The sequence below is a fragment of the Neoarius graeffei genome, chromosome 4 (assembly GCF_027579695.1).
Source record: "Neoarius graeffei isolate fNeoGra1 chromosome 4, fNeoGra1.pri, whole genome shotgun sequence".
Classification (NCBI taxonomy): Eukaryota; Metazoa; Chordata; class Actinopteri; order Siluriformes; family Ariidae; genus Neoarius; species Neoarius graeffei.
Window position 1 is genome coordinate 669,604 of NC_083572.1, and position 11,328 is coordinate 680,931.

The following is an 11,328-nucleotide window of genomic DNA, read 5'->3' on the forward strand; positions in this document are numbered from 1 at the left end:
TTTCTTATGCAGCTTAGTCCACAGTTGCCTTCTACCAAGTTTGGGAGAAATTGGTCAAAAATTGAGGGAGGAGAAGCATTTTAAGTGATTTTCACAAAATTCAAAATGGCGGGAAAACTATATGGGCGGAAAATGACGGCATGGGGTGCTTTGGATTCGTCTTGACCCAAGGATTCCAGGGATATCAAGTTTTTGAAAATCGGACCAACGGTTCAAAAGTTACAAGCAGAAATGTACCTGCAACTTTGACCTGCTGGTGGCGCTAGAGGGTTTGGGGTGGGGACCTAAAAATTGTTGTGGGGAATGCTGAGACTGTCTCAAATGTGTGTGCCAAATTTGAGCATTTTCCTATGTGTGGCTCTATGGGCTGCCATTGACTTCCCATAGGAGAAGAAAGATGAATAATAATAATAAATAAATATAGCTGCAAGCAGCAATGCGGGGCCAAGCAGCGTGACCCAGCCTAAGTTGCCATGGCAACAGAAAGAACTGACCAGGCAGACGGTCATAGGCACGCACAGGAAGTGTTTACAAGCAGAAATGTACCTCCAACCAGATGGTTAGAGGCATGCACGGCTTCACCGTCAAATTCGATTGACTGTGATGGCTGAAATTACTTCAAGTGTACTAGGTGTGTGTGTGTGTGTGTGTGTGTGTGTGCTAAAAGACTGCTGAGATATGAGCTCAATTATATATGAGCCAAAACACATTTTGGAAAGTTATAGCGCCCCCTAATGGCCAAAGTGCACCAAATGTGGTATGGGCACTTATGGAGGGGTGGGGCATAATCCCACCAAGTTTGGTTAAGAAAGATCAAAGGGCTGCCGAGATATGAGCACACGTCCTGTTTCGCGTCTGCACATCCAAGTTTGATTGGCAGCCACGGCCAAACGCTTATGAAATTCGAAAAACCGGGTAAGTTTTTTGTGCAGCTTAGTGCAACGTTGCCATCTACCAAGTTTGGAAGGAATTGGTCAAAAATTGAGGGAGGAGAAGCATTTTAATTGATTTTCACATAATTCAAAATGGCGGAAAATATACAAGGCGGAATATGACGGCATAGGATGCGTTGGATTCGTTTTGACCCAAGGATTCCAGCGATACACAGATTTTGACGATCAGACATACGGTTCAAAAGTAACAAGCAGAAATGTACATGCAACTTTGGCCTGTTGTTGGCGCTAGAGAGTTTGAGGTGGTGAGTTGAAATTTGCTGACAAGAACCTTGAGCCAGCCTAGAATCAGTGTGCCAAATTTGAAAACCTGTCGTCAGACGGTTCTATGGGTTTCCATAGAATTTCATTGATTTTAACAAAATTCAAAATGGCGGAAAATCCTCAAAGCAGAATTTGACGTCATAGGGTGCGATAGATTCGTCTTGACCCAAGGATTCCATAGGCAGTGGAATTTTGTTTCTAGCCAAAACGCATCATGAGATATGAGCCAAAAGACATTTTTCCTAGTTATAGCGCCCCCTAGCAGCCAATTTGTTCCAAATTCTTTGGGGTCCTTCATGGAGGGGTGGGGCATAAACCCACCAAGTTTCGTTAAGATACGCCAAAGGCCGGCCGAAATATGAGCACACTTCCTGTTTGGCGTCTGCGCCTCCAATTTTGATTGGCTGCCACGGCCAAACGCTTATGAAATTCTAAAAACCGGGTAAGTTTCTTGTGGAGCTTAGGCCAAAGTTGCCATCTACCAAGTTTGGGAGAAATTGGTCCAAAATTGAGGGAGGAGAAGCATTTTAATTGATTTTCACAAAATTCAAAATGGCGGGAAAACTATATGGGCGGAAAATGACGTCATGGGGTGCTTTGGATTCGTCTTGACCCAAGGATTCCAGGGATACCAAGTTTTTGAAAATCGGACCAACGGTTCAAAAGTTACAAGCAGAAATGTACCTGCAACTTTGACCTGCTGGTGGCGCTAGAGGGTTGGGGGTGGGGACCTAAAAATTGTTGTGGGGAATGCTGACACTGTCTAGAATGTGTGTGCCAAATTTGAGCATTTTCCTATGTGTGGTTCTATGGGCTGCCATTGACATCCCATAGGAGAAGAAAGTTGAATAATAAATATAGCTGCAAGCAGCAATGCGGGGCCAAGCAGCATGACCCAGCCTAAGTTGCCATGGCAACAGAAAGAACTGACCAGGCAGATGATCAGAGGCACACACAGGAAGTGTTTACAAGCAGAAATGTACCTCCAACCAGATGGGTAGAGGCATGCACGGTGTCACCGTCAAAATCGATTGACTGTGATGCCTGAAATTACTTCAAGTGTACTAGGTGTGTGTGTGTGCTAAGAGACTGCTGAGATATGAGCTCAATGATATATGATCCTAAATACATTTTGGAAAGTTATAGCGCCCCCTAATGGCCAATGTGCACCAAATGTGGTATGGGACCTTTTGGAGGGGTGGGGCATAATCCCACCAAGTTTGGTTAAGAAAGGTCAAAGGGCTGCCGAGATATGACCACACTTCCTGTTTCACATCTGCACTGCCAAATTTGATTGGCCGCCACGGCCAAACGCTTATGAAATTCGAAAAACCGGGTAAGTTTTATGTGCAGCTTAGTCCAAAGTTGCCATCTACCAAGCTTGGAAGGAATTGGTCAAAGATTGAGGGAGGAGAAGCATTTTAATTGATTTTCACAAAATTCAAAATGGCGGAAAATATACCAGGCGGAATATGACGCCATAGGGTGCGTTGGATTCGGGTTGACCCAAGGATGCCAAAGATGCTTAGATTTTGACGATCAGAAGTACGGTTCAAAAGTAACAAGCAGAAATGTACCTGCAACTTTGACCTGTTGGTGGCGATAGACAGTTTGAGATGATGAGTTGAAATTTGCTGACAAGAACCTTGAGGCAGCCTAGAATCAGTGTGCCAAATTTGAAAACCTCTAGTCAGACAGTTCTATGGGTTGCCATAGAATTTCATTGATTTTAACAAAATTCAAAATGGCGGAAAATCCTCAAGGCAGAATATGACGTCATAGGGTGCGATAGATTCGTCTTGACCCAAGGATTCCAGAGATAGTGGAATTTTGTTTCTACCCCAAACGCATCATGAGATATGAGCCAAAAGTCATTTTTCCTAGTTATAGCGCCCCCTAGCAGCCAATTTGTTCCAATTTTTTTGGGTTCCTTCATGCAGGGGTGGGGCATAATCTCACCAAGTTTCGTTAAGATACGCCAAAGGGCGGCCGAAAAATGAGCACACTTCCTGTTTGGCGTCTGCGCAGCCAATTTTGATTGGCTGCCACGGCCAAACGCTTATGAAATTCTAAAATCCGGGTAAGTTTCTTGTGCAGCTTAGTCCACAGTTGCCATCTACCAAGTTTGGGAGAAATTTGTCAAAAATTGAGGGAGGAGAAGCATTTTAAGTGATTTTCACAAAATTCAAAATGGCGGGAAAACTATATGGGCGGAAAATGACGTCATGGGGTGCTTTGGATTCGTCTGGACCCAAGGATTCCAGGGATACCAAGTTTTTGAAAATCGGACCAACGGTTCAAAAGTTACAAGCAGAAGTGTACCTGCAACTTTGACCTGCTGGTGGCGCTAGAGGGTTGGGGGTCGGGACCTAAAAATTGTTATGGGGAATGCTGAGACTGTCTAAAATGTGTGTGCCAAATTTGAGCATTTTCCTATGTGTGGCTCTATGGGCTGCCATTGACTTCCCATAGGAGAAGAAAGATGAATAATAATAATAATAAATATAGCTGCAAGCAGCAATGCGGGGCCAAGCAGCGTGACCCAGCCTAAGTTGCCATGGCAACAGAAAGAACTGACCAGGCAGACGGTCATAGGCACGCACAGGAAGTGTTTACAAGCAGAAATGTACCTCCAACCAGATGGTTAGAGGCATGCACGGCTTCACCGTCAAATTCGATTGACTGTGATGGCTGAAATTACTTCAAGTGTACTAGGTGTGTGTGTGTGTGTGTGTGTGTGTGTGTGCGTGTGTGTGCGCTAAAAGACTGCTGAGATATGAGCTCAATTATATATGAGCCAAATCACATTTTGGAAAGTTATAGCGCCCCCTAATGGCCAAAGTGCACCAAATATGGTATGGGCACTTAGGGAGGGGTCGGGCATAATCCCACCAAGTTTGGTTAAGAAAGATCAAAGGGCTGCCGAGATATGAGCACACGTCCTGTTTCGCGTCTGCACATCCAAGTTTGATTGGCAGCCACGGCCAAACGCTTAAGAAATTCGAAAAACCGGGTAAGTTTTTTGTGCAGCTTAGTGCAACGTTGCCATCTACCAAGTTTGGAAGGAATTGTTCAAAAATTGAGGGAGGAGAAGCATTTTAATTGATTTTCACATAATTCAAAATCGCGGAAAATATACAAGGCGGAATATGACGGCATAGGATGCGTTGGATTCGTTTTGACCCAAGGATTCCAGCGATACACAGATTTTGACGATCAGACATACGGTTCAAAAGTAAAAAGCAGAAATGTACATGCAACTTTGGCCTGTTGTTGGCGCTAGAGAGTTTGAGGTGGTGAGTTGAAATTTGCTGACAAGAACCTTGAGCCAGCCTAGAATCAGTGTGCCAAATTTGAAAACCTGTCGTCAGACGGTTCTATGGGTTTCCATAGAATTTCATTGATTTTAACAAAATTCAAAATGGCGGAAAATCCTCAAGGCAGAATATGACGTCATAGGGTGCGATAGATTCGTCTTGACCCAAGGATTCCATAGGCAGTGGAATTTTGTTTCTAGCCAAAACGCATCATGAGATATGAGCCAAAAGACATTTTTCCTAGTTATAGCGCCCCCTAGCAGCCAATTTGTTCCAAATTCATTGGGGTCCTTCATGGAGGGGTGGGGCATAAACCCACCAAGTTTCGTTAAGATACGCCAAAGGCCGGCCGAAATATGAGCACACTTCCTGTTTGGCGTCTGCGCCTCCAATTTTGATTGGCTGCCACGGCCAAACGCTTACGAAATTCTAAAAACCGGGTAAGTTTCTTGTGGAGCTGAGTCCAAAGTTGCCATCTACCAAGTTTGGGAGAAATTGGTCCAAAATTGAGGGAGGAGAAGCATTTTAATTGATTTTCACAAAATTCAAAATGGCGGGAAAACTATATGGGCGGAAAATGACGTCATGGGGTGCTTTGGATTCGTCTTGACCCAAGGATTACAGGGATACCAAGTTTTTGAAAATCGGACCAACGGTTCAAAAGTTACAAGCAGAAATGTGCCTGCAACTTTGACCTGCTGGTGGCGCTAGAGGGTTGGGGGTGGGGACCTAAAAATTGTTGTGGGGAATGCTGAGACTGTCTAGAATGTGTGTGCCAAATTTGAGCATTTTCCTATGTGTGGTTCTATGGGCTGCCATTGACATCCCATAGGAGAAGAAAGTTGAATAATAATAATAATAATAATAATAATAAGAAAACCGACAAACTCATTAGGGGCCTTCGCCAGCTTCGCTGCTTGGCCCCTAATAATAATAATAATAATAATAAGAAAACCGACAAACTCATTAGGGGCCTTCGCCAGCTTCGCTGCTTGGCCCCTAATAATAATAATAATAATAAGAATATAGCTGCAAGCAGCAATGCGGGGCCAAGCAGTGTGACCCAGCCTAAGTTGCCAAGGCAACAGAAAGAACTGACCAGGCAGACGGTCAGAGGCACGCAGGGGAAGTGTTTACAAGCAGAAATGTACCTCCAACCAGATGGGTAGAGGCATGCACGGCTTCACCGTCAAAATCGATTGACTGTGATGGCTGAAATTGCTTCAAGTGTACTGTGTGTGTGTGTGTGTGTGTGTGTGTGTGTGTGTGTGTGTGTGTGTGCGCTAAAAGACTGCTGAGATATGAGCTCAATGATATATGAGCCAAAATACATTTTGGAAAGTTATAGCGCCCCCTAATGGCCAATGTGCACCAAATGAGGTATGGGACCTTTTGGAGGGGTGGGGCATAATCCCACCAAGTTTGGTTAAGAAAGGTCAAAGGGCTGCCGAGATATGAGCACACTTCCTGTTTCACATCTGCACGGCCAAATTTGATTGGCCGCCACAGCCAAACGCTTATGAAATTCGAAAAACCTTGTAAGTTTTATGTGCAGCTTAGTCCAAAGTTGCCATATACCAAGTTTGGAAGGAATTGGTCAAAAATTGAAGGAGGAGAAGCATTTTAATTGATTTTCACAAAATTCAAAATGGCGGAAAATATACAAGGCGGAATATGACATCATAGGGTGCGTTGGATTCGTGTTGACCCACGGATCCCATGGATTCTTAGATTTTGACGATCAGAAGTACGGATCAAAAGTAACAAGCAGAAATGTACCTGTAAGTTTGACCTGTTGGTGGCGCTAGAGAGTTTGAGGTGGTGAGCTGAAATTTGCTGACAAGAAGCTTGATGAAGCCTAGAATCAGTGTGCCAAATTTGAAAACCTCTAGTCAGACGGTTCTATGGGTTGCCATAGAATTTCATTGATTTTAACAAAATTCAAAATGGCGGAAAATCCTCAAGGCTGAATATGACGTCATAGGGTGCGATAGATTCGACTTGACGCAAGGATTCCAGAGGCAGTGGAATTTTGTTTCTACCCAAAAGGCATCATGAGATATGAACCAAAAGTCATTTTTCCTAGTTATAGCGCCCCCTAGCAGCCAATTTGTTCCAAATTTTTTGTGGCCCTTTTTGGATGGGTGGGGCATAATGCCACCAAGTTTCGTTAAGATCCTCCAAAGGGCGGCCGAGATATGAGCGCACTTCCTGTTTGGCGTCTGCGCAGCCAACTTTGATTGGCTGCCACGGGCAAACGCTTAAGAAATTCTAAAATCCGGGTAAGTTTCTTGTGCAGGTTGGTCCACAGTTGCCATTTACCAAGTTTGGGAGAAATTGGTCCAAAATTGAGGGAGGAGAAGCATTTTAATTGATTTTCACAAAATTCAAAATGGCGGGAAAACTATATGGGCGGAAAATGACGTCATGGGGTGCTTTGGATTCGTCTTGGCCCAAGGATTCCAGGGATACCAAGTTTTTGAAAATCGGACCAACGGTTCAAAAGTTACAAGCAGAAATGTACCTGCAACTTTGACCTGCTGGTGGCGCTAGAGGGTTGGGGCTGGGGACCTAGAATTTGTTGTGGAGAATCATGAGACTGTCCAGAATGTGTGTGCCAAATTTGAGCATTTTCCTACGTATGGTTCTATGGGCTGCCATAGACATCCCTAAGGAGAAAGTTGAATTGTCTATAATAATAATAATAAATATAGCTGCAAGCAGCAATGTGGGGGCCACGCAGCATATGGGCCGAGTCGTAAGGCCAGCAGAATGCACTTGGGCCAGGTAATGCCCTTGTGGAGCTTAGTCCAAAGTTGCTATCTACCAAGTTTGGGAGAAATTGGTGAAAAATTGAGGGAGGAGAAGCATTTTAATTGATTTTTACAAAATTCCAAATGGCGGAAAATCCTAAAGGGTGAATATGACGTGATAGGGTGCGATGGATTCGGCTTGAGCCAAGGATTCCAGAGCTAGTGGAATTTTGTTTCTAGCCCAAACGTATCATGAGATATGAGCCAAAATTCGTTTTTGCTAGTTATAGCGCCCCCTAGCGGCCAAGTTGGTCCAAGTTTTTTGGGGACCTTTCTGGTTGTGTCTAGCATAATGCCACCAAGTTTCGTTAAGATCTGCCAAAGTGCGGCCGAGATGTGAGCACACATCCTCTTTCGCGTCTGTGCAGCCAAATTTGATTGGCTGCCACGGCCAAACGCTTATGAAATTCGAAAATCCGTGTAAGATTCTTGTGCAGCTTCATCCACAGTTGCTATGGACCAAATTTGGGAAAAAATGGTCAAAAACTGAGGGAGGAGTAGCATTTTAATTGATTTTCACATAATTCAAAATGGCGGAAAATCTACCAGGTGCAATATGACGAAACAGGGCGCGTTGGATTCATTTTGACGGAAGCATTCCAGAAAGACTAAGATTTTGACGATCAGACGTATGTTCCAAAAGTAACAACCAGAAATGTACCTGCGAATTTGACCTGTTGGTGGCACTAGAGAGTTTGAGGTGGTGAGTTGAAATTTGGTGACAAGACCCTGGAGGGAGCCTAGAATCAGTCTGAAAAATTTGAAAACCTCTAGTCATACGGTTCTATGGGTTGCCATCTAATTTCATTGATTTTAACAAATTTCAAAATGGCGGAAAATCCTCAAGGCAGAATATGACGGCATAGGGTGCGATGCATTCGTCTTGACCCATGGATTCCAGAGATAGTAGAATTTTGTTTCTACCCAAAACGCATCATGAGATATGAGCCAAAAGACATTTTTCCTAGTTATAGCGCCCCCTAGCAGCCAATTTGTTCCAAATTTTTTGCTGCCCTTTGGGGAGGGGTGCTGCATAAGGCCACCAAGTTTTGTTAAGATAGGCCAAAGGGTGGCCGAGAAATGAGCACACTTCCTGTTTTGCATCTGCAAGCCAAATTTGATTGGCTGCCACAGCCAAACGCTTAGGAAATTCTAATTACCGGGTAAGTTTCTTGTGCAGATTAGTCCCCAGTTGCCATCTACCAAGTTTGGGAGAAATTGTTCAAAAATTGAGGGAGGAGAAGCATTTTAATTGATTTTCACATAATTCAAAATGGCGGAAAATCTACTGGGTGTGATATGACGAGACAGGGTGCGTTGTAGTCGGTCTGACCCAAGCATTCCAGCGATACTAAGATTTTGATGATCAGACGTATGGTTCAAAAGTAACAAGCAGAAATGTACCTGCGAATTTGACCTGTTGGTGGCGCTAGAGACTTTGAGGTGCTGAGTTGAAATTTGGTGACAAGATCCTTGAGGCAGCCTAGAATCAGTGTGCCAAGTTTAAAAACCTCTAGTCAGATGGTTCTATGTGTTGCCATAGAATTTCATTGATTTTAACAAAATTCAAAATGGCGGAAAATCCTCAAGGCAGAATATGACATCATAGGATGCGATGGATTCGTCTTGACCCATGGATTCCAGATATAGTTGAATTTTCTTTCTAGCCAAAACGCATCATGAGAAATGAGCCAAAAGACATTTTTCCTAGTTATAGCGCCCCCTAGCGTCCAATTTGGGCCAAATTTTTTGTGGCCCTTTGGGAAGGGGTTTCGCATAATGCCACCAAGTTTCGTCAAGAGAGGCCAAAGGGCCACCGAGATATGAGTGCACTTCCTGTTTTGCATCTGCGCAGCCAAATTTGATTGGCTGCCACGGCCAAACGCTTATGAAATTCAAATCACCGGGTATAACTTTTGTGCAGGTTGGTCCAATTATGCTATCTTCCAAGTTTGGGAGAAATTGGTAAAAAATTGAGGGAGTTGAAACATTTTAATTGATTTTCACAAAATTCAAAATGGCGGGAAAAGTATATGGGCGGTAAATGACGTCATGGGGTGCGTTGGATTCGTCTTGGCCCAAGGATTCCAGGGATACCAAGGTTTTGAAAATCAGACCAACGGTTCAAAAGTTACAAGCAGAAATGTACCTGCAACTTTGACCTGTTGGTGGCGCTAGAGGCTTTGAGATAGAGGCCTGAAATTTGCTGAGAGGAATGTTGAGAATGTCTAGAATCAGTGTGCCAAATTTCAAAACTTTTTACCAGACGGTTCTATGGGCTGCCATAGACTTGCAGAGGCGGAAGTGGACTGAATAATAATAATAATAATAATAATAATAATAATAATAATAATAATAATAATAATAATAAGAAACAATAGAATCACTATGGGTGCCTTCGCAGCTTCGCTGCTTGGCCCCCAATAATAATAATAAGAAAACCGACAAACTCATTAGGGGCCTTCGCCAGCTTCGCTGCTTGGCCCCTAATAATAATAAGAAAACCGACAAACACATTAGGGGCCTTCGCCAGCTTCGCTGCTTGGCCCCTAATAATAATAATAATAATAAGAAAACCGACAAACTCATTAGGGGCCTTCGCCAGCTTCGCTGCTTGGCCCCTAATAATAATAATAATAAGAAAACCGACAAACTCATTAGGGGCCTTCGCCAGCTTCGCTGCTTGGCCCCTAAATATAGCTGCAAGCAGCAATGCGGGGCCAAGCAGTGTGGCCCAGCCTAAGTTGCCATGGCAACAGAAAGAACTGACCAGGCAGACGGTCAGAGGCACGCACAGGAAGTGTTTACAAGCAGAAATGTACCTCCAACCAGATGGTTAGAGGCATGCACGGCTTCACCGTCAAATTCGATTGACTGTGATGGCTGAAATTACTTCAAGTGTACTAGGTGTGTGTCTGTGTGTGCTAAAAGACTGCTGAGATATGAGCTCAATGATATATGAGCCAAAAGACATTTTGGAAAGTTATAGCGCCCCCTAATGGCCAAAGTGCACCAAATGTGGTATGGGCACTTATGGAGGGGTGCGGCATAATCCCACCAAGTTTGGTTAAGAAAGATCAAAGGGCTGCCGAGATATGAGCACACATCCTGTTTCGCGTCTGCACATCCAAGTTTGATTGGCAGCCACGGCCAAACGCTTATGAAATTCGAAAAACAGGGTAAGTTTTTTGTGCAGCTTAGTGCAACGTTGCCATCTACCAAGTTTGGATGGAATTGGTCAAAAATTGAGGGAGGAGAAGCATTTTAATTGATTTTCACATAATTCAAAATGGCGGAAAATATACAAGGCGGAATATGACGGTATAGGATGCGTTGGATTCGTTTTGACCCAAGGATTCCAGCGATACACAGATTTTGACGATCAGACATACGGTTCAAAAGTAACAAGCAGAAATGTACATGCAACTTTGGCCTGTTGTTGGCGCTAGAGAGTTTGAGGTGGTGAGTTGAAATTTGCTGACAAGAACCTTGAGCCAGCCTAGAATCAGTGTGCCAAATTTGAAAACCTGTCGTCAGACGGTTCTATGGGTTTCCATAGAATTTCATTGATTTTAACAAAATTCAAAATGGCGGAAAATCCTCAAGGCAGAATATGACGTCATAGGGTGCGATAGATTCGTCTTGACCCAAGGATTCCATAGGCAGTGGAATTTTGTTTCTAGCCAAAACGCATCATGAGATATGAGCCAAAAGACATTTTTCCTAGTTATAGCGCCCCCTAGCAGCCAATTTGTTCCAAATTCTTTGGGGTCCTTCATGGAGAGGTGCGGCATAAAGCCACCAAGTTTCGTTAAGATACGCCAAAGGGCGGCCGAAATAGGAGCACACTTCCTGTTTGGCGTCTGCGCCTCCAAATTTGATTGGCTGCCACGGCCAAACGCTTAAGAAATTCTAAAAACCGGGTAAGTTTCTTGTGGAGCTTAGTCCAAAGTTGCCATGTACCAAGGTTGGGAGAAATTG